Source organism: Thamnophis sirtalis, unplaced genomic scaffold (assembly GCF_051295495.1).
Source record: "Thamnophis sirtalis isolate CommonGarterSnake01/CBP01778 unplaced genomic scaffold, rThaSir2_p1.2 scaffold_8, whole genome shotgun sequence".
In the NCBI taxonomy this organism is placed as follows: domain Eukaryota; kingdom Metazoa; phylum Chordata; class Lepidosauria; order Squamata; family Natricidae; genus Thamnophis; species Thamnophis sirtalis.
Genome location: NW_028261388.1, coordinates 2921145 through 2945147, shown reverse-complemented (window position 1 = coordinate 2945147; position 24003 = coordinate 2921145). Strand labels below are relative to the sequence as shown.

Sequence of the window (24003 nt, the reverse complement as noted above, 5' to 3'; positions counted from 1 at the left end):
GCTCTCTGAGCTTGGTGGTTTTCTTGCAGATGTTTCATGACCCAACTAGGTAACATCATCAGTGCTAAAAAAAGAATGGGGTTTGTGGAGAGGGAGAGGGAGGGAGGGGGGAGGAGTGGGAAGGGAGGAAGGGGGACGAGGAGGAGGAAGAGGAGGAAGGCTGTGGGGTCCTTGGTGCTCTCTGAGCTTGGTGTTTTCTTGCAGACGTTTCATGACCCAACTAGGTAACATCATCAGTCCTAGGAAAGAATGGCGTTTGTGGAGAGGGAGAGGAAGGGAGGGGGAGGAGTGGGAAGGGAGGAAGGGGGACAAGGAGGAGGAAGAGGAGGAAGGCTGTGGGGTCCTTGGTGCTCTCTGAGCTTGGTGGTTTTCTTGCAGACGTTTCATGACCCAACTAGGTAACATCATGAGTGCTAGTAGGGAGTGGGGTTTGCTCTCAATTTATATTTATATTATAGGCTCTTTGGTTGAGCTGTTTACTGCTAGTTTGATTGGCAGTTCCTAGGCTGGGATAATGTTTACTTCTTGGTTGTTGGTCTGATGTTAATCCTGGAGTTAAATCTATGCCCATCTGGGTGCCGATTGCTGCTGGGGAGGTAATTTTGGTCTTTTCGTTCCCTTTTTGGCCTGGTGATTGTCTCCTTTGAATGGTGTGTACGTGTTATTTATGTCTATGTGTCTGTTGGTGACCCATCATTTCAACCCAAAGCTATAAATATTGTTCTTCATCAGTATCAGAGGAACAGTAAACAACAGGCTACTCAGGGAACACCACCCTCCCACCAACACAGACAGAACAAGTCACAGATATAAACAGAGAGCAAACCCTCTTCTTTCTAGCACTGATTATGTTACCTAGTTGGGTCAGGAAACATCTGTAAAAAAACAACAACAATCAAGCTCAGAGAGCACCATGGATCCCACACTCCTCCTCCTCCTCTCTCTTTCTCCCCTCTTTTTTCCTCCTCTTCCTCTTCCTCCTCTCCCTTTCTCCTCCTTTCTCCCCGTCATTCTCCCTTTCTCTTTCTCCACCAGCCCTACTCCCTTCTAACACTGATGATGTTACTTAGTTGGGTCAAGAAACGCCTGTAAGAAAACAATCAAGCTCGGAGAGAACCATGGGTCCCACAGTCCTCTTCTCCCTTTCTTCTCCACTTCCTGCCCCTTTCTCCTTCTCTTCCTCCTCCCTTTCTCCTCCTCCCTTTCTCCTTCTCCACCAACCCTTCTCCCTTCTAGCACTGATGATGTTACTTAGTTGGGTCAAGAAACGTCTGTAAGAAAACAATCAAGCTCACAGAGAACCATGGGTCCCACAGTCCTCTTCTCCCTTTCTTCTCCTCTTCCTCCACCTTTCTCCTTCTCTTCCTCCTCCCTTTCTCCTCCTCCCTTTCTCCTTCTCCACCAATCCTTCTCCCTTCTAGCACTGATGATGTTACCTAGCAGGGTCCAGAAATATAAATACGCCATGGTTCCCGCAGTCCTCCTCCTCCTCCTCCTCTCCCTTTCTCCCCCTCATTCCTTTCCTCTTCTCCAGCCCCCTTTCTCCTCCTCCCTTCCTCTTCCTCCCTTCCTCCTCCTCCTCCTCCTTCCGTTCTCTTTCTCCACCAACCCTATTCCCTTCCTGGCACTGATGATGTTACCTAGCAGGCTCCGGAAACTTCTCCTCTTCCTCCACCTTTCTCCTTCTCTTCCTCCTCCCTTTCTCCTCCTCCCTTTCTCCTTCTCCACCAACCCTTCTCCCTTCTAGCACTGATGATGTTACCTAGCAGGGTCCAGATATATAAATATGCCATGGTTCCCGCAGTCCTCCTCTTCCTCCTCTCCCTTTCTCCCCTTCATTCCTTTCCTCTTCTCCAGCCCCCTTTCTCCTCCTCCCTTCCTCTTCCTCCCTTCCTCCTCCTCCTCCTCCTTCCGTTCTCTTTCTCCACCAACCCTTCCTGGCACTGATGATGTTACCTAGCAGGCTCCGGAAACTTCTCCTCTTCCTCCACCTTTCTCCTTCTCTTCCTCCTCCCTTTCTCCTCCTCCCTTTCTCCTTCTCCACCAACCCTTCTCCCTTCTAGCACTGATGATGTTACCTAGCAGGGTCCAGATATATAAATACGCCATGGTTCCCGCAGTCCTCCTCCTCCTCCTCTCCCTTTCTCCCCCTCATTCCTTTCCTCTTCTCCAGCACCCTTTCTCCTCCTCCCTTCCTCTTCCTCCCTTCCTCCTCCTCCTCCTCCTTCCGTTCTCTTTCTCCACCAACCCTTCCTGGCACTGATGATGTTACCTAGCAGGCTCCGGAAACTTCTCCTCTTCCTCCACCTTTCTCCTTCTCTTCCTCCTCCCTTTCTCCTCCTCCCTTTCTCCTTCTCCACCAACCCTTCTCCCTTCTAGCATTGATGATGTTACCTAGCAGGGTCCAGATATATAAATACGCCATGGTTCCCGCAGTCCTCCTCCTCCTCCTCTCCCTTTCTCCCCCTCATTCCTTTCCTCTTCTCCAGCACCCTTTCTCCTCCTCCCTTCCTCTTCCTCCCTTCCTCCTCCTCCTCCTCCTTCCGTTCTCTTTCTCCACCAATCCTATTCCCTTTCTGGCACTGCAGCCCCTTCCCACCCCTGCCAGTCCCCCTCCCACTCAAGGTCATTTATATTAATTACTATCCGTATATTAATTACTATATAACCTGGCGTTGCCTGGGTATTTATTTATAAGGGGGGGGAGGGGGGAATATCTGGACCAAATGGACCCCTTGTGGAGGTACGGTGAAGCTGTTACCGTGGCAACTCCACTGCGCTTGTTCAGAAGAAGCCATTTTATGGCAGTACGGTAGAATCCGTTTTAAGGCACAACAGGCTGTATCTTAACAGAACACACACACCGAGGGGGTGTTAGGAGGTGTCTTAACCCCCACAGTATTTGTTTCCAGGGAGTAAGTCATCTGTGTACCAAGTTTGGTTGAAATTGCTCCAGGCGTTCCAGAGTTATGCTGGAACACACACACACACACACACACACACACACACACACACACACACACACACACACACAGCCTTTTATGTATAGATATATTCCTTGAAAATCAGTTGCTCCCTTCCTCCACTTCTGATGAGGCTGTTTTTCCCCCCTTGGCAATAGTTCTCTCTTGGGTACTCCAAGCTGGTCCACGCCGTCTGAACATCATGTTCTCTGCCAATTTTGCTGCAGCGAGAAACAGCCTGCAAGCCGCCGGCCATCACGTCCCAGATCAGAGAAGAAACTGAATCATAGAATCCCGGGGCTGGAAGGGACCCTGGAGGTCTTCTAGTCCAGCCCCCAGAAGACCTCCAGGGTCCCTTCCAGCCCTGGGATTCTATGACTCTAGTCCAGCCCGCTGCTGGAGCAGGAGACCTGGCTTATACCATTTCAGACAAGTGGCTGTCCAATCTCTTTTTAAAAGCCTCCAATGTTGGCGCACCCACAATGCCTGCAGTTGTTCCATCGATTAATTAATATCTGGTTTATCCTCATCCTAGCAAAATCAACCAACATGGCGAAGAGGGTGCATGCTGGGAGTTGTAGTTCGGCATCTTACGAGGGCCCTAATCCCTCCAGTTTTTAAACACAGAGTGATGGCTAGATCTAAATGAAGGAGAGAAGTAACCTACAACTGAGAAATTTCCTGACAGTTAGAACAATTAACCAGTGGAACAGCTCGCCACCAGAAGTTGCAAATGCTCCATCATTGGATGTTTTTAAGAAGAGACTGGAACAGTATGGTTTTTCCTGCCTGAGCAAGGGGTTAATTTAATTTAATTTAATTTATTAGATTTATAGGCCGCCCAATCCCGGAGGACTCCGGGCAGTTTACACAGAACAGGGTTAGACTAGAAGACCTCCAAGGCCCCTTCCAACTCTTGTTATGCTGTAAACTGAGCCATTATCCCGGAGGAGTCCGGGCAGTTTACACAGAACAGGGTTAGACTAGAAGACCTCCAAGGCCCCTTCCAACTCTTGTTATGCTGTAAACTGAGCCATTATCACAACCGATTTACCTGTGGACGTAGATTTCTGGGGTGGGAAGGGGTTTGACTAGATGACCTTCCGTGCTCCCTTCCGATCCTTTCGTTCTATGTTTCTTGCCTATTGGAGAACGGCATTTCTCAACTCAGGTGGATCAAACCGAGTGAAAAGGACAGAATAACAGAGTGGGAAGGGACCTTCGCTTAACAACCATAGCAAGGAGGGTTGTAAAATCAGGCCAAATTCACTTCACAGATGTCTCGCTTAGCAACATAGATTTTGGGCTCCCTTATCGTCATAAATCAAGGACTACCCGTTATTGTACCTCTCTACGGCGTTATTCGGTGCAATATAATGAAATGCTCGCAGAAGGAAATTGAGCTATAAAATTGACAGTTTGCAGAAAACGACAAAGCTGAGCAGTTTGATTTAAAAAAAAAATCTTTTCTAAAAGATAGGAAGCTTTATATGGAGTTTTTGTGGCCAGGAGAAAGGACTTAATTTATGGATCCCGGGATTAGAAAGGATTAAAGGGGAAGTGAAAAGAATAAGATGGCAATGACTCAATAAAACAGCAAAAAATGATCAAGAAAGGAAGAGAAAGAAATAAAAAAAGAGATTTGGCCTCCAAGTCTTTTTCTAAACGGCCTAAAGTTTGACTTCACTAACTTAATACTATTATTAATAATAATTACTAATCGAGACTTAAGACCTCATTAATTACTAAGCACCAATGAATACAGGTAAGTCCTCGATTGAGCCAAAGGCTAAGCGAAAACACTTGTTAAATGAACTCTGCCCCACTTTACAACTTGTCCTGCCACAGTCGTTAAGTGAATCGCTGCAGTTGATAAGCGAGTAACCCAGTGGGGTTAAATGGATCTGGTTTCCCCATTGACTCTGCTTGTCAGAAAGGCGCAAAAGGGGAATCGCGTGATCCTGGGAACACAGCGACCGCCATAAATATGAATCAGTGGCCAAGCTGGTTCTGAATTTGGATCGCGTGGGGTGCTTCGCAATTTTTGCAATTGTGAAACACGGCGGTTTTCGGTGCCATTGTATTTAAGGTAACACAAATAGCAGCCATTTCTATAGCAATAACTAACAAGAGACAAACTTAGTAAAGAAGTTTTAAAAAAAATCTAAGCCTGTTGTAGTCAGGATTAGAGGGTTTATCCCCCCCCCCCCTGAAATCTCAGACTAGGAATAGTTAAAATATTCCCAGAATCTGGCCAGATTTTAACAGAGAGAAGGAAGACAGACTGACCTGTAATTTATCTCCTTACCCCTTTTCCAGCCACGGAAAACGAGCAGCCACCCCATAATTAAACCAGCATCTGGAGACTTGCAGCTCAGGCATTTTGCAGAGGTATTTTACACCTGGCACCCGCCTACCTGGCAGGAGAGATTGGCAATCTTTGACAGGCCCTTGAGATTATCCGGGCCTTTACAGAGAAGGGAGGCAAACCTAAGTTTTTGTGCTTAATTCTTATTTTTCTTGAGGTCTTAGTAAAGGAAAAGGACTCTGAACTGCCTTGAGCCAACAACAGGGAGATGATTTCGTGCAGGGGTCTGCGGTCTTGGCAACTTTTAAGACTTGTGGCCTTCAACTCCCAGAATTCCCCAGTCAGCATGAATGGACTTCAACTCCCAGAATTCCCCAGTCAGCATGAATGGACTTCAACTCCCAGAATTCCCTAATCAGCATGAATGGACTTCAACTCCCAGAATTCCCCAGTCAGCATGCATGGACTTCAACTCCCAGAATTCCCTAATCAGCATGAATGGACTTCAACTCCCAGAATTCCCCAGTCAGCATGAATGGACTTCAACCCCCAGAATTCCCTAATCAGCATGCATGGACTTCAACTCCTAGAATTCCCTAATCAGCATGAATGGCCTTCAACTCCCAGAATTCCCTAAGCATGGGTGGCCTTCAATTCCCAATTTCCTAATCAGTGTGAGTGGCCTTCAACTCCCAGAATTCCCTAATCAGCGTGGGTGGTCTTCTCTAATCATCATGAATGGACTTCAACTCCCAGAATTCCCATGCTGACAAGGAGGAATCCTGGGAGTTGAAGTCCACAAGTCTTAAAGTTGCCAAGACTGCAGACCCCTGGTTCAAGGTGCATTAAAGGCTCAAGGCCTCATAACAGTGCCCAAAACCCACTGAAAGACACACACACGCTATACAGGCAGTTCTCGACTTACAACCATTTGTTTAGTGGCTGTTTTTCACACTTACGACCATTGCAGCATCCTCTTGGACACATGGTCAAAATGTGGATACTTGGCAACAGATTCATACTTATGACGGTCACAGCATCCTGTGTGTCTGTGTTTGTGAGAGAGAGAGAGATGTGATCCAATTTAGCGACCTTCACACACACAAAAAATCAATGGGGAAGCCTCATTCGCTTAACAACCGGCTTACTAACTTATCCACTGCCGGGATTCACTTAACAACCATGAGAAGAAAAGGCGTAAAATGGGGCAAAACTCACTTTAACAGACGTCTCGCTTCACAAGAGAAATTTTGGGGTCAGTTGTGGTCGTAAATCGAGGACTCCCTGTCTTTCAAATAACAAATCCCGGGAAGTCGTCCAAGTCTTACTTCAATCTCTAATTTTCCTTGCATTCATGCATAAAATTTTAATAGAGAGTCAGAAGCTTAAGCGCTCAGCGACTGGGCCTTGCAAAATGTCTAAAAATCAATTCCATTAAATTCCTTTGGCCGGCTTTAAAAAGATAACATAATCCTTCACTATCGGCACAGCCAGAAAAACGTAAATGTTTCTCCTTATAAAGGGCCTTCCGGTAGCTATTTCATCACATTCATCTGAGTCAACAGCCATCATGAAGAATGCTACCGGATGAAAGCTTCTTCCAAAAATGAAATTATTGTACTCAACGTTGATTTAATAAATATTGACTAAAAGAAAAAACAAACTTGCAAGGGAACAAACCATTCATTTGCTCCTCTTCTAAATAATGTAATCAGTTCTCCAAAATATTTTTTCACTGTTAATAAATTTCACTTATCTAATTTGAAAAAAAAATGTATTTTTTTTCCCTGCTGGGTTCTGCAGAGAAGGAAAGAGATTTGGTTTGTGTTTTTTAATGAATTAAATTACATTAAATTAAATAAGTGAAACTTGCTTCAAATGGAATCCTATCGTGTGAATTTGGATTCCTCCCCCCGCTCCCTTAAATCTATGCAAGGAAAAACAGAGATTGTGGAGTCGTAGAGATGTATTATTCAATCCCTTTTCAAGATTGCTATTTTAAAAAATCCACCTTTTTGCCAATTGCTCCCTTTCATCCCCCACCATCCAGTCAGAGCTGATGAAGCTTTTCAGATGAGAAGCAAAATGTCTTTAAAAAAACCCCCCAGAAAGTCCAGTTGCTTCCTGAAAAAAGCACTTTGGGACAGCAATATCTATCTATCTATCTATCTATCTATCTATCTATCTATCTATCTATCTATCTATCTATCTATCTATCTATCTATCTACCTACCTACCTACCTACCTACCTACCTACCATCTATCTATCTATCTATCTATCTATCTATCTATCTATCTATCTATCTATCTACTATCTATCTATCTATCTATCTATCTATCTATCTATCTATCTATCTATCTATCTATTTATGAGACTTATATACAGCTTCATAGGGCTTTCAGCCCTCTCTAAGCGGTTTACAGAGTCAGCATATCGCCCCCCACAGTCTGGGTCCTCATTTCCCCCACCTTGGAAGGATGGAAGGCTGAGTCAACCTTGAGCCGGTGAGATTTGAACCTCTGAACTGCAGATAACACAGTCAGCTGAAGTGGCCTGCAGTACTGCACCCTAACCACTGCGCCACCTCGGCTCTTTTAGAACTTAAATTAGACTAATATACCGTTCCATAGTGCGACTAAGAGGGGAGGTCATCCTATTCTCCAAACCACCTCAAGGCAGGACAAGGAACAATGAATCACCTGGTGTCCCCCCATCCAAACTCATCAAGGAGAGAAGCAGCCTGGAATTAAGGAGAAATTTCCTGACAGCGAGAACAATTAACCAGTGGAACTGCTTGCCACCAGAAGTTTTTTTTGGGGGGGGGGGGCTCCATCACTGGAAGTTTTTAAGAAGGCATCCATTTGCATGGAATGGTATAAGTCTCCTGCTTGAGCAGGAGGTTGGACTAGAGGACCTCCAAGGTCCCTTCCAACTTGCATTATTCTGTTCTTATAAAGCAGTTTACAGCTTCGGCATATTTCCCCCAATAATCTGGCTCCTCACGCTGGGATTAAGCTTTATATCTAAAGCTGCTGGGTCCAGATTGAGAGATTTCCACGGGTAAAAGCTAAGGAAACGAAAGGAGAAAGTGACTTTTTTCCAGGAATAATAGAACTTCCCAGCATCCACAACATTGGAAAAATATAAATAATATAAATAATAATATAAATATAAATAATAATATAAATAATAATATAAATATAGATAATAATATAGATATAGATATAGATAGATATATAGATGATGATGATGATGATGATGATAATAATAATAATAATAATAATAATAATAATAATAATAATAATAATACTCAGCTGCTGTAAAAAAATCGCGCAGACTGATTATAAATTGCGGTACAATTCAGTAGCACAAATAATCCATTGGAATTTGTGCAAAAATTATAATATTAAAACAGCAACAAACTGGTGGGAACATCAGCCTGAAAAAGTCACCGAAAATCAGAGGGTCAAGATCTTATGGGATTTCCGTATACAAACAGACAAAATACTGGCGCATAATACACCAGACATCACACTGGTTGAGAAAAATAAGGTCACAATCATAGACATCGCAATACCAGGTGATAGCAGGGTCGCCGAGAAGGAACATGAAAAAAATCGCAAAATACCAGGACTTAAAAATCGAAATTCAATGACTATGGCACACACCAGCAGTGGTAATTCCAGTGGTAATCGGCACACTGGGTGCTATTCCAAAAGCACTGGAATTACATTTAAAACAGTTAAAAATTGACAAAATCACCATCAGTCAAATGCAAAAAGCCGCACTGCTTGGAACTGCACACATATTACGAAAATACGTTACGGCGTCCTAGGCCCCTGGGTGGGGCCCGACTAGTAACCAATGCCAAATCCGGCGAAACAACTGGCCGCTGGGATACAATTGTATAATATAGATATAGATATAGATATAGATATAGATATAGATATAGATATAGATATAGATATAGATATAGATATAGATATAGATATAGATATAGATATAGATATAGATATAGATACAGATATAGATACAGATATAGATACAGAGATATAGAGATATAGAGATAGAGATAGAGATAGAGATATAGAGATATAAATATAAATATAAACATAAACAATATAAAATGTTTGCTTACTTCTCTTTTCAGGAGAACTCAACATTTGGCAAAGCATTTGGCAACGGCCGTTTTCTGAAGGCTTCCAAAACCAGAAATAAATGACACATTATTTCTCTAGAAACCTCGTGGAAAGTCCAGCTACTCACAAGTCCAGCAAAGGCTGAGAAAAAACACAGGAGGAGAAACAAAACACACACACACAAAAGGCCCAGGGCAAAAGCTATACTGGTAGTCCTCGATTTACGACCACAACGGAGCCCAGAATCTCCGCTGAATGAGACATTGGTTAAGCGAGCTCTGTCCCTTTTTTACCACCTTTCTGGCCACCGTTTGCTCAGTGAATTACGGCAGGTGTTAAGTCAGTCACCCGGCTGTTAAGTGAATCTTGCTCTCCAGTTGAGTCCGAAGGTCGCAAAGACAAATGGCTGCATAGTCTCTTCTTAAAATAACTCCAGTGATGGAGCATCCGTAATGTCTGGTGGCAAGCCGTTCCGCTGGTTAATTGTCCTCATGTTAGGAAAATCCTCCGTAATTCTAGGTTGCTTCCCTCCTTGGTTAGTTTCCATCCATTGCTTCTTGTGCCGCCTTCGGGGGCGGGGGGGGGGCTTTGGAGAATAGGTTGACGTCCCTCCTCTTCTTTGGGGCAACCCCTCAAATATGGGAGGACTAACTTCCTTAGTCCTTCATCGTAATCAATGATGAAAAAGGGCGTTGGTACTTACCTGATACGCCTCTTCTCAGAGGGGGGGAGGAGTATCCCGACTGGGTTGACCTTGTCTTCTCATTGATTGGATTGAGTCAGATAAACTCTTTGGGCTCCGCCCCTTGGCCACCAGGTAGACCCCAGTTATCGACTCAGTCCACTCACTGGAAGGTCCTTTTAATCCTTGGTGATTTGCTGGAGATCCAGAATGGTGAGTGGACTGAGTCAATAACTGGGGTCTACCTGGTGGCCAAGGGGCGGAGCCCAAAGAGCTTATCTGACTCAGTCCAATCAAGGAGAAGACAAGGTCAACCCAGTCTGGATACTCCTCCTCCCTCACTATGGAGAAGAGCAGGGAAATGGACTGTAAAACTAAGCTCCGTAACCTTAAACAACCTTCTCCCTCTTAATCGTGGTTTGGTTTTGTTTCCTTGCACCAAACCGAAACCAGACATCACAAATTGCAAAGGGATTTGTTAGCAAGCCAAGGTCAGAGACCTCGCAAGGCTCACCGGGAGGAGATCCCAGCTTCCAGGCACGTGATCTAATCCGGATCTCAGCCACATGGCAGAGCACGGACCGGGAAAGTCTGTCCCACACAGTCCTCCTTTGTCCACGAAAAGCCCGGATTTTTGGATCAGAAATCCAGACAACTTCAAAAAAACAATTGCTGGGCGAGAGATTCCTTCAGGGAATTTGGTCCCATTTTACGTCCTTCCTCGCCGCCGTTGTTAAGCGACTCACCCTGCTCGTTAAATTAGTAACACGGTTGTTAAGCAAATCTGGCTATCCCATTTACTGTCAAAAGGTCGCAAAAGGGGGAATCGCGTGACCCCGGGACACTGCGACCGTCATAAATACGAGTCGGTTGCCCAGCGTCCGAATTTTGTTGACGTGAGGATGTTGCCAGGTTTGCCAAAGTGTGAAAAACAGTCCTAAGTCACTTTATTCAGTAACTTTGGTCACTAAATGAGCTGATGTAAGTTGAGAACGACCTGTAATTCAACTTTGGTGAAATTTAAAGGCCAAAAGTCTTGGTCAGAGGTCTTCAAACTTGGCCATTTTAAGACTTGTGGACTTCAACTCCCAGAATTCTCCAGCCAGCCATGCTGGCTGGAGAATTCTGGGAGTTGAAGTCCACAAGTCTTAAAGGGGCCAAGTTTGGGGACCCCTGGTGGTGAATGGGTTTATTATTAAAATCAGGCCAGGGCGGGGGGATATCAAATTCTTGCCTGGGTTATTAATTGTGTCCCCTACCTTACACAATAATAGATTGTTTGAGTTTCTGTTTGGAAAATTAGTCACAGAGCAGTACTTACGCTCAAGGTGTGTGTTTTTCAACAATTGCGCAATTAAAAGCGGGCACTGGACAAGACTAGTGAATATAATGGTACTTGAGATTCGTAATGTTTGGCTGTCTTTTGCCTGGTCCTGGTTGCACAATGTTCTACCCAACAATATTATTAATATTAAACTGAAGCTCAAATGGTTCTGGGACTTTAGAATTCAGACCGACAAGATTGTGCCACCACAAAACACGCAAGATTTAACAACTGTTAATTTTCCTGGCAGCATGGATGGATCAACTCCCAGAATCCCCCACCCAGCATGGGTGGACTTCAACTCCCAGAATTCCTGTCAGCATGGGTGGACTTCAACTCCCAGAATTCCTGTCAGCATGGGTGGACTTCAACTCCCAGAATTCCTGTCAGCATGGGTGGACTTCAACTCTCAGAATTCCTGTCAGCATGGGTGGACTTCAACTCCCAGAATTCCTGTCAGCATGGGTGGACTTCAACTCCCAGAATTCCTGTCAGCATGGGTGGACTTCAACTCCCAGAATTCCTGTCAGCATGGGTGGACTTCAACTCCCAGGATTCCTATCAGCATCGGGGGACTTCAACTCCCAGAATTCCTGTCAGCATGGGTGGACTTCAACTCCCAGGATTCCTGTCAGCATGGGTGGACTTCAACTCCCAGAATTCCTGTCAGCATGGGTGGACTTCAACTCCCAGAATTCCTGTCAGCATGGGTGGACTTCAACTCCCAGAATTCCTGTCAGCATGGGTGGACTTCAATTCCCAGGATTCCTGTCAGCATGGGTGGACTTCAACTCCCAGAATTCCTGTCAGCATGGGTGGACTTCAACTCCCAGAATTCCTGTCAGCATCGGTGGACTTCAACTCCCAGAATTCCTGTCAGCATCGGTGGACTTCAACTCCCAGAATTCCTCAGCCAGCATCGGTGGACTTCAACTCCCAGAATTCCTTGACCAGCCATGCATGGAGCAAAAATTCACCCAACTTCACATTGCCAAGATATAGAAAGATGCTTTAAAGCATTAAAGACAAATTTCACTGCAACATTAAAGGGAAAAAAAGAGGATTTTTAAAGCAGTATCTTTTTTCATCCACATTCTTTTCTACGGCATCCAGTTCTCCTTTTTTTTTAGAGAAAATTGTGTATGGCTAAAAGGATAGCAGACTTCCAGTATTTGAGGAGATACCCTAAAGAAAAGGGGGTCGACTTATTTTCCAAATGCACCTGGAGGCAGAAGGAGCAACCTACGGAAACTCATCAAGAAGAGAAGCAACTTGGAATTAAGGAGAAACTTCCTAGCAATGAGGAGAATGAACCAGTGGAACTGTTCGCCACCAGAAGTTGTGAATGCTCCATCACTGGAGGATTTTAAGAAAAGGCTGGTCTGGAATGGTTTAGGGCAGTGTTTCTCAATCTTGGCCACTTGAAGATGTCCGGACTTCAACTCCCAGAATTCCCCAGCCAGCATTCGCTGGCTGGGGAATTCTGGGAGTTGAAGTCCGGACATCTTCAAGTGGCCAAGATTGAGAAACACTGGTTTAGGGGCTCCTGCTTGAGCAGGGGGTTGGACTAGATGACCTCCAGCTCTATTCTGATTGAAAAACTGCCGGTAATACTCTTCACGGGACCCCTTTCTCAGCCCTAGTGATTTTAATTGTCCTCTAATTGGCGCCACTGATATTTCCTGCCCCCCCTCAATAAAAACCCCACCCAGGAAGACAGGATGTGGAGAAGCAGCCTTAAATCAAATAAAAAAATACTGCCTTCCTCTAAAAATAGTAGCACTTCAAATCTGAAGGGCTAATTTTTTTTCCTTGGTGAAAGAGGCCAGTTTTGTCCATAGGGCTGAAATTCCCTTTTGCAACCAGGATGACGGAGAAAGGTGGGTTTTCCGACAAAATTGGGGAGCATCGCACAGCGTGGGACTCTACGCCCTGAGAGATCTGGAGGCAGCGTGGTTCGTGGATCTGGGGGAATAAAAGTCTCCTAACTTCAGGAAGTCCTCGACTTACAACCGTTCGCTGAGTGACTGTCCAAAGTTACCACGGCGCTTGAAAAAGCGACTTACGACCACGTTTCACACTTACGGCCCCATGGTGGTCCCCGCGATCAAAATTTGGAGGCTTGGCAACTGGCATGTACTTACGACGGTTGCAGGGTCCCGGGGTCACGAGCAAAGTCAACAGGGAAGCCGGATTCGCTTAACAACCGTGTTCCTTCCTTAACAACGGAGTGATTCCCTTAGCAACTGTCACCCGAAAGGTTGTAAAATGGGACAAAGTTTCACTTAAACGCCATCTTAGCAATGAGAAATTGTGGGCTCAATCGTGGCCGTATGTCGAGGACTACCTGGTTACCAAGCACCCAAACCGTGATCATGCAGCCACGGGGACACTATGATGGTCATAAGTGCGAGGATGAGTCGTAAATCGCTTTTTCCCCCAGCACTGCTGTACTTTGAACTGTCGTTAAATGAATGGTCGTAAGTCAAGGACGCCCTGAATGCTACAGATGACCATCGAACAGATTGGATAACCCTTTGTCTGGAGAGGTGTAGGGTTTCCTGCCTAAGCAGGGGGTTGGACTAGAAGACCTCCAAGGTCCCTTCCAACTCTTGTTAGTTTATTCTGTTCTATTTAAGACTAGCTTGAAGATTCCAAACAACCGGCATTTCAGCAGCCAGCTGTCATTGCAACCTGCAAGGGATGGATTAAGATATTCAGGAGGCTGTCAGCTGCGCTTTTCCAGCATATTCCTCTTAATTAACCTGATAAGGCTTCATTAATCTTGCTCAGGGGGCTTCCTGGAAGCAGCTAATTTAGGTTTTATCTCCCTCCCCCCTCCTTTTTTTCCCTTTAGAGACCAGATTGTTCTTAAACTCTGGGGAGAATGAATAGGAAATATGGAATGGAATGGAACACAGAATAGAATAGAATAGAATAGAATAGAATGAGAAGAGAACAGAATATAGAATAGAATATAGAATAGAATAGAATATAGAATAGAAGAGAATATAGAAGAGAAGAGAAGAGAAGAAGAAGAGAACAGAATATAGAATAGAATATAGAATGGAATAGAATATAGAAGAGAAGAGAAAGAGAACAGAACAGAACATAGAATAGAATATAGAATAGAAGAGACTATAGAAGAGAAGAGAAAGAGAACAGAATATAGAATAGAATATAGAATAGAATAGAATATAGAATAGAATAGAATAGAATAGAATATAGAATAGCAATAGCAATAGCAATAGCAATAGCAGTTAGACTTATATACCGCTTCATAGGGCTTCCAGCCCTCTCTAAGCGGTTTAGAGAGTCAGCATATTGCCCCCCAACAACAATCCGGGTCCTCATTTTACCCACCTCGGAAGGATGGAAGGCTGAGTCAACCCTGAGCCGGTGAGATTTGAACCGCCGAACTGCAGAACTGCAGTCAGCTGAAGTAGCCTGCAGTGCTGCATTTAACCACTGCGCCACCTCGGCTCATAATAGAATAGAATATAGAACAGAATATAGAATAGAATAGAATGGAATGGAACAGAATAAGAAATCTGAATAGAATAGAATAAGAATTCTTAAAAGAATAGAATAATATAAGAAATCTGAATAGAATATAAAATAGAATACAATAGAATACAACAGCTGGGACAAGTAACGGGAGCTCACTCCGTTAAGCGGCACTAGGGATTCGGACCGCCAAGCTTTCCGATCGACAAGCTCAGCGTCCTATCCACTGAGCCACCACGGAATATTCTGAATGCTTTTTAAGGATGGCGTTCAACGCTTAAGAAAGGCTGCTTTGAGAAATTCTAGGATAAATCCCACTTCTTTCAGAAAATATAAAGAAATGGGTGCGCGGGGTGAGTTTCCCCGATGGTTTTTGACCCAGTTTTCCCCTTCCAATGGAACAATGCAGAACGTTGCATCATTAGACCCTGAGCAAGGGCTTTTATTTTAATTATTGTTATTATTTAAATAGCTGAAGGACAGCAGAGTACAGGAAGAGCGGAGGGCTTTATCAGTCGCAGCCAGACCAGCTCTTAGATATCTCGGAAAACAGGAAAAGCTTTGAATGTTTCCATATGGCAGGGAATATGCTAGAAAAGCAGAAAAGAAAAATGCTGCCTCCGAGATCCAGGTGCCCAGATATTTGAATGAAGTAAGATTTCATTTGGAGAGGCAGTTTGGTCTAGTGGTTAGGACACCAGGTTAGAAATCAGGAGACAGCGAGTCCTAGTACCGTGAAAGCCAGCTAGGTGACACTGAGTCAATCACCAGGAGACGGTGAGTTCTAGTCCTGCCTTAAGCATGCAAGTCACCTGGGTGACTGGGCCAATCACTAGAAGATGATGATTTCTAGTCCCGCCTTAGGCTGGAAAGCCGGTTGGGTGACTATGGGCCAATCACCAGGAGACTGTGAGTTCTAGTCCCACCTCAGCCATGAAAACTGGTTGGGTGACTTTAGGCGAATCACCAGGAGACGGTGAGTTCTAGTCCCACTTTAGCCATGAAAGCAGCTGGGTGACTTTGGGCCCATCACCAGGAGACGGTGAGTTCTAGTCCCGCCTTAGGCATGAAAGCCAGCTGGGTGACTTTGGGCCAATCACCAGGAGACGGTGAGTTCTAGTCCCGCCTTAGGTATGAAAGGCAGCTGGGTGACTTTGGGCCCATCACCAGGAGACGGTGAGTTCTAGTCCCGCCATAGGAATGAAAGCCAACTAGGTGACTTTGGGCCAATCACCAGGAGACGGCGAGTTCTAGTCCCGCCTTAGGTATGAAAGGCAGCTGGTTGACTTTGGGCCCATCACCAGGAGACGGAGAGTTCTAGTTCCGTCATAGGCATGAAATCTGGCTGGATGACTTTGGGCCAATCACCAGGAGACGGTGAGTTCTAGTCCCACTTTAGCCATGAAAGCAGCTGGGTGACTTTGAGCCCATCACCAGGAGACAGTGAGTTGTAGTCCCACCTTTTCCAAATAAAATTCAGAACTAGCAAACTTCACACCGAATGTCTTGCCTCATCCTAGCCTGTTCCACCCAGAGAGTAATTTTGATTAATGCATGATCATGGTTTGTTCTCCACCATCTCTGGCTTTCATTAATGTTGAGAGACAATGCTGGATTCGACCCCGTCGAGGTTGCCGAGGAAGCTAATTATAAATTGAACCCTGGAGCCTCGCTGTAAAATGAACACCCTCAACAGCAAAACAAGGTCATTCGAAAGGGTCCCGAGCCCCCCCAAAAATATGAACAAGGCTTATCCCAAAAGCCAATTTCCAAGAACAGGGAGAGGGGGGAAAAAATCACTTTTTTTTTTGGCCTCTGTTTTGCTGGGACTTGTTTACAGAGAACGTGGCATATGAGTGAGCTTTCACGGTTTGCTAAATCAGGGGTCTCCAACCTTGGCAACTTTAAGCCTGGCGGACTTCAACTCCCAGAATTCCCCAGCCCGCTGGGCTGGGGAATTCTGGGAGTTGAAGTCCAGCAGGCTTAAAGTTGCCAAGGCTCGAAACCCTTGCGCTAAACCAGTTTGCCCACGGCAGCGGGCTGGGTCACAAAGCCCGCGATTATGATTTGCAAGATACAAGTTTGTGACTTCTGACAGGTGCCTCTACAGCAAACTACGGTTTTTGCACAGGGGCAAACTCCTCAACTTACAACCTTCCTAAATGCGTCCTAAATAGGAGCCAGCTGCCGAGCGGCTAAATTTTCATCACATGGAGATGCTGCAATGGTCGTAAGTGTGAAAAAACGGCCGTAACTCCCTTTTTTCAACGCCGTCGTAACTTCAGTCACTCAATGAACTGTCGTAAGTGGAGGAACTGTCTGTATTGGTGCCCCCGATTCTTTGGGGTGGCTATCTTTATCGACACTATCTTTTTGCTTTCTTTTGCCACAGTTTCTCTAAGTCTATTTGCAGGTTTTTGTATATTGTGATTTTTCTATGATTTTTTATTCCAATAACAGGGGTTAAAATAGAATGGAAACCTGAAGTTTTTTTTATTAGGAATAATGTCTGCGAAACACAAAAAAGAAAACTAGTATTTAATACTACATATAATTACGGCGGCAAGGATTGCCTTTGCCCAGAAATGGAAAAACAAATTAATCCCAAGCGAAGATGAAATAATAAGAAAGGTTATGGACTGTACCGAAATGGACAAACTAACTAAAGAAATCCAGGGAAAAGAAGAATCAGAATTCTACCAGATATGGGATAAATGGTATCGGTGGATGGAGGAAAGAAAGAAGAATCAACGAAGGAATATAACAAAACTCAAAAAATAATAGCTATGAGTAAAATAAGAGGGTTAAGAATGGGGAAGTCCAAATGAAATACAACAGAAGGGGAAATAATATAAGGTGAGCGGTATCGATTGATGATTGCTATTAGAAAGAACAGGAAGCTCCTGTTCGTATTGTAGTGTGTAAATGTGGTGTACGTCTAGGTTTTTTGTGTGTGTATTTTACAAGTTTGTTAATAAAAAATAAAAAATTTAAAAAAAAGAACTTTTATTCATTAAACATGAAACTCAGTCAAATGAACATTTAAAGATGCGTCACAAATTCCATTGACTGGTGCTAATGGTTGATACGGTTTGCTGCCAGCATCCTAGGTATCAACCAAAATACCTTCTTAAAATATACGATGTTCCGAGTAGCGCAGTTTTTTGCAGTTCTGCTGGTTTTATTGCAGGAAGCTGCAATTTGTTGATGTATCTTATAAAATTCTTGGACATGGCACCAATAGCAATAGCAATAGCTGTTAGACTTATATACCGCTTCATAGGGCTTTCAGCCCTCTCTAAGCGGTTTACAGAGTCAGCATATCGCCCCCACAGTCCGGGTCCTCATTTCACCCACCTCGGAAGGATGGAAGGCTGAGTCAACCTTGAGCCAGTGAGATTTGAACAGCCGAACTGCAGATAACAGTCAGCTGAAGTGGCCTGCAGTGCTGCACCCTAACCACTGCGCCACCTCGGCGCCACCAATGCCCTGGTGACAATGGGCATCACTGCCACATGCTTCATCCATAGCCATGTAGTTTCGATGGCCAGGTCATTATTATTATTGTTGTTGTTATTTATTTTATTCATTAAACATGAAACTCAATCATCTGAACATTTAAAAATGTGTCACAAATATTATTAACTGGCACTGATGGTTGAGACGAGTTTTCTTAAAATCATCATCATCATCATCATTGTAATTATTATTATAATCCAGACTTAGCCACCCATCTCACTGAAGGCAATTTGAGTGGTGCAGAACAAGGAGGGGAAAAAAACCCCAACATAAAAACTACAAGTATTAAATGTAAAAAATCCATTATTAATATAAACCCTAAAAGCCAAAGATACCAGCCCTAAGTGACAAGAGGCATAATAAATGGCCAGCTCAACAACAGAAACCATCTTGGGTACACTAGGTAGTATAAATTATACAGAGATTTATAGGGAATAATCAAGGAAACATTGATTTTGGTTTAAACAAACATGCACTGTGGCATCGCAGTGAGATCAAAGCAGAAGCGGATCTCAATTCAGCTAAAAACAGCAATGGATGATCTATTGGGGGGGGATGGAAAGCTGGAATATTAAAACCACAAATTCACATTTTGTCTGACTTAGGCGCTCCACCTTCAATCAATTGATAAGGGAGCGCTTATTTGCAAATTATTCGTAAGAGTACCCATCTCAAATTCAGCCGAATTATCTAAGGGAGGGGCTGCTGGCATCAGTGTGAACTTTATTTAGAATTTTATTTAGGCTGCAACGTACAAGGCGCAAGATTTGTGTTTTAATATCCCATTTTCAGATAGTCAAGAAACCTGAATAGATGGGATAATATATCTCTGTTTTTCCTAGGTTTTTTCCCCCCTTTTCTAACAAGGGTTTCCATTTCGATCAGAAAAGTCAGCAATTTGGCGGTTCGAATCCCTAGCGCCGCCTAACGGAGTGAGCTCCCGTGACTTGTCCCAGCTTCTGCCAACTTAGCAGTTCGAAAGCAGGTCAAAAATTCAAGTGGGAAAATAGGAACCACCTTTGGTGGGAAGGGAACAGCGTTCCGTGCGTCTTTGGCGTTGAGTCATGCCGGCCACATGACCACGGAGACGTCTTCGGACAGCGCTGGCTCTTCGGCTTTGGAACGGAGATGAGCACCGCCCCCTAGAGTCGGGAACGATTAGCACGCATGTGCCAGGGGAACCTTGACCTTTACCTTTAAGACCAGTTATCAGATACCAAAGGACCAAAACTTCCATCACGGTGATTAAGTAAATCACCGAATGACCACACCGGTTTTACAACCTTTGGCGTTGCCGTCGTTAAACAAATCGTACAGTTGTTAAATCCCATGAACTTATCAGAAGCCAGATGGAAACTTCGGTGTGTAGCCATGTGGAGGGGGGGCACAGTGGCCCACACAACCATGAGGCTGGTTGACCCCATGAGAAATACCCCCCCCCCGGGCACCTGCACAGGTTATCCTCAACTTACAACAGTTCATTTAGTGACTATTCAAAGCTACAACGGCACTGCAAAATGGGACTTATGACTGTTTTTCACACTCACGGTATTCCCTTAGTCACGTGATCGAAATCTGGATGCTAAGTAACGGACTCCTATTTATGACGGTTGCAGGGTAATCCCCTTTTGCGACCGCCAAGTCAATGAGGAAGCCAGATTCACTTAACAACCCTGTGACTAACTTAACAACTGCAGTGATTCATTTAACAACGTTGGCAAGGAAGGTCGTAAAAAGTGGCAAAACTCACTTAACGAATGTCTCGCTTAAGAAGAGGAAGGTTGGTTCATCAAAAAAAAAAAATTAGTTTTCAATAAACTAAACTTTGGATTTTTTTTTCAATAAACCAACCTTAAACTAAATGTTTAAAAAATTTGAAACAAGAGAACAGACGTGTTGGGTTGAACTTGTGGTCGTAAGTCAATCCTACCTGCATAGGATTGCAAGGAAAAATATATTACTGAAGCCACTTTGAATGAAAGAGGAATTTCAATTCAAACCATGGAGGAAAAAATGAGGGAGGGGAGGGAGCGAACTGTTTAATTTTGGGTACTCATTTGATCTGCAAATTAAGAGCTTAGTGACATTTTTTTGCAACTGGAGGTTGCACAATATATTATCTCATTTAACACCAAAACTCGGGTCATTTCAACCCAGAGGAATTCCTAGAAGACGTTTCAAAACTCTCACGCACACAAAAAATAAATAATTTGGAGGTCAACAGGTCCAAAATGAGTTTGCACATTATATTAAAATCATCATGAAACATTAACTATTGAGCTAACTATTCTTCACCCCACAAACCACAATTTCAACAAACTCCCTATGACTTCCCTCTCTGACTTTGTTTAAACCAAAGATTGGGGGGTGGGGTGGGGGGAATACAGATTTGGGGTTTTGGAGCAGCTGAAATTCACCCCCAAATTGAACGAAGCCATCCAAATTAGTCACATTAGGCGCAGCTGAATAGACACCGTCGAGACTCAGCTATCTAACCATGGTTTATTAATAAGCCACAGATCCAGGGCCCAAACACAGCTTTTACACACACAACGAGGCCAGTATCCTAACCCAGTGTTTTTCAACCACTGTGCCGTGGCACACTAGTGTGCCGTGACATAGTGTAAGGTGTGCCGTGGGAGAATTACTTTATATATAGTCAATATAGGCACAGAGTTAAATTTTTTTAACATTTTCTAATGGTGGTGTGCCTCGTGATTTTTTTCATGAAAAAAGTGTGCCTTTGCACAAAAAAGGTTGAAAAACACTGTCCTAACCACCCATTTACACACCAAGGTGATACCAATTGTGCAACAGTTTTCTTGGCAACACAACACAAAGAAAACTTGCCCCCCCCAAAATACAATTTCTTTTACATTTTGTTTACATTCTTTTTTAAAACTTTCTCACCCAAGATTGATTGTGCCTAGGGCTTATCTATTTGTTTTTCTCCGATATCAGCTGTCACTTCAAAGAGTTTTAATATGGAATTACTGCTCGGTGTTTTTTTAAACCTTGGCGGCTTGGAAGAGGGGGTGGATTTCAACTCCCAGAATTCCCCTTGCTGGCTGGGGAATTCTGGGAGTTGAAATCCACCCCCTCTTCCTAGTTGCCAAGGTTTTTTGTTTTTTTAATTGTGAAATTGTGCAACTTCATTACGGTCAACATACCATCCTGACCTTAAGGGGTGATTTCTCTGGGATTTTCCATAACTCTGGAATGAAAAGCCAGGTTCCCTGCTCCGACTGTGCAATTATTCCACCTTTTTAATTCTCCTCCAACCAAAAAGGGGGGGGGGAGAGAAGAGCCAAGGAAGCAGTTTTCCTGACTCCCTGCAAAACTTTGTAGGAACAAGCGGTATTTAATTTTGGCCCTCAAGGCTGCAATTAAAGAGCTAGAAAAGAGAGAGAGAGAGAGAGAGAGAAGGGGGGGGGGCATTTAAACAGAAAATAATAACATTTGCAAGCCTTGTTACTTTCTGCCTGGAACCAGGTCTATGTCAACTAAGCCAGGTTTTCACACAACACAGGCTAAAGAGAAGCAAACCACGGTTTCCAATTCCAGCCCCAGGGATGATTGTCAAGTTGGAAGAGTTCGGACACTTTGTGTCAAGAGCAAAACAAACGAACAACAACAAAACCCTCAACTCGGCCCTAAAAAACAACCCGCCTTCCTCTCCAATCTCCTTGGCAAGCAGATCTCCTTTGCAAGAGACAAGGACTACAACCCCCATCCTTCCCACCCGGGAGGCATGGGAGTCCAAGTCCCCTTTTGCAGCGGGGGGGGGGGTCCCCCCACCCTCTACTCTCTCTCTGAGCTCGGACCTATTTTTTAACAGACCCCCAAAAGCTCGCCCCCCTCCCCTCCAGTCCCCGCGGGGCGCCTTTTGCAACCGGGCGCCCGCGGGCGCCAACTTCGAAACGCCGCTCAAAGTCCAGGAAAAGACCCCCAAAACCGGGGTGCAATTCTTACAAAAGGGGTCTCCAAGTTCCTGGAGGCCCTCCACCCCAAAACGAAACCTCCCGGCCCTCCCTCCGCTACAAGGCACAGGAGCTACCCGAGGCTGGCTGGAAGCGGTCAGTTGGCCAGCCAAAGGGGCGCTGGGTTGAAAGACCCCCGGGCTTAGCTTCAGGCGACCCTTCCCCTGCCAGGCCCGCCGCTTCTCCTCCTCCTCCCCCTCCCCGCGTGGCTGGAAACTCCCGTGACCTTCCCCCGGGTGGGGTGGAGGTGGAGGGGGGGGAAACCAGAGGCTTACCTGGTGCGCGAAGCCGGACTCCGGCCGCTTGTGTAACCTGGGCGGGCCGGGCAAAGCGAGGAAGGCGGCGGGCAGCGTTGGGAAGAGCCCCGCGGGCGAAGGAGCGGCGTGCCAAGGGAGCCTTCCCGAGGCGGGCACCGCCGCTGGGTCTCCCGGGGAGGCTGGCAGGCTGGGCGGCCGGTGGGCAGCGCGCCTGGCCGCTTCTGCTCCGCGCAGGGAAGGAGGGCAGAAGGGAAGGGAAGGCGAGGCGGAGCTACCCGCAGGAGGGACCCGCCCAAGCGACGCAGCCGGGCGGGCGAAGCCTCCCCGCGTTGCCGAGTGAGGCTCCGGCTCCGCAGCCCCGAGGGTCGTCGCTCCGAGGGACCCCCGCCCGCTTCCCAGCGCTCCGGGAGGGTCGCGCAGAAGAGGGGAGACCCCCACCCTCTTTCTCCCCCGGCCCCGCTGGGGAAGGGGTCCTGCCCGGGTCTTGGGGAGCCGGGGTCTTTCTCGCCTTGCCCGCGCTAGCCCACCCGGGGAGCCCCCCGAGGTCTCTTGGAAGGCGGGATGATGGACCTGTGAAAAGAGAGAGAAGGAACAGATGATTAAAAAAAGAGAGGAGAGCAGAAAGGGGGGATAAGAGAAATAGGTAAGGGAGAGAAAGTAGAAAGGAAGAGGTAGAAAGGGATGATGAATTGATGGGCGATTTATAGGAGAGAGAGAGAGAGAGAAGATGGGATGGGTGGATAGAGGGAGAAATGAGAGAGAAAGAGAGAGAAATGGATAGATGATAAAAAGATAGGAGACAGGGATAGGAGAAATAGTTAAGAGAGAGAGAGAGTAGAAATAGAGATATAGAAAGGGATAATAAATTGCTGGTTCATATATAGGAGAGAGAGAAATGAGAAAGAGATGAGATGGGTGGATAGATGGATGGATGGATGGAAGGAGAGAGAGGAGAGCAGAGAGGGGGATAGGAGAAATAGGTAAGAGAGAAAGTAGAAAGGGAGAGATAGAAAGGGATGATGATGGGTGATATATAGGGGGGGGATAAGACAAGATGGGTGGATAGAGGGAGAGATGAGAGAGAGAGAGAGAAAGAGAGGGGGGAAGGAGAGAGAGAGAGAGAAAGGGATAGATGATAAAAAGATAGGAAACCAGAGAGGGGAGATAGGAGAAATAAGTAAAAGAGAGAGAGAGAAAAAAATAGAAAGAGAGATATAGAAAGGGGTGATAAATTGATGGTTCATGTAGAGGAGAGAGAGAGAAAAAGAGAGATAATATGAGATGGGTGGATGGAAGGAGAGATAAGATGAGCGAGAGGGATAG

General features: G+C 45.2%; 1 protein-coding gene across 1 annotated transcript in view; it reads right to left on the bottom strand.

Annotated features, from left to right (window-relative positions):
* LOC148044261 (glycerophosphodiester phosphodiesterase 2-like) overlaps positions 1–22919 on the bottom strand; it is a gene marked incomplete in the record, with an annotated part of 159072 nt that extends 136153 nt beyond the window's left edge. Inside the window, 1 exon segment of the mRNA XM_087720973.1 lies at positions 22699–22919.
* Between the last annotated feature and the right edge of the window lie 1084 nt (positions 22920–24003).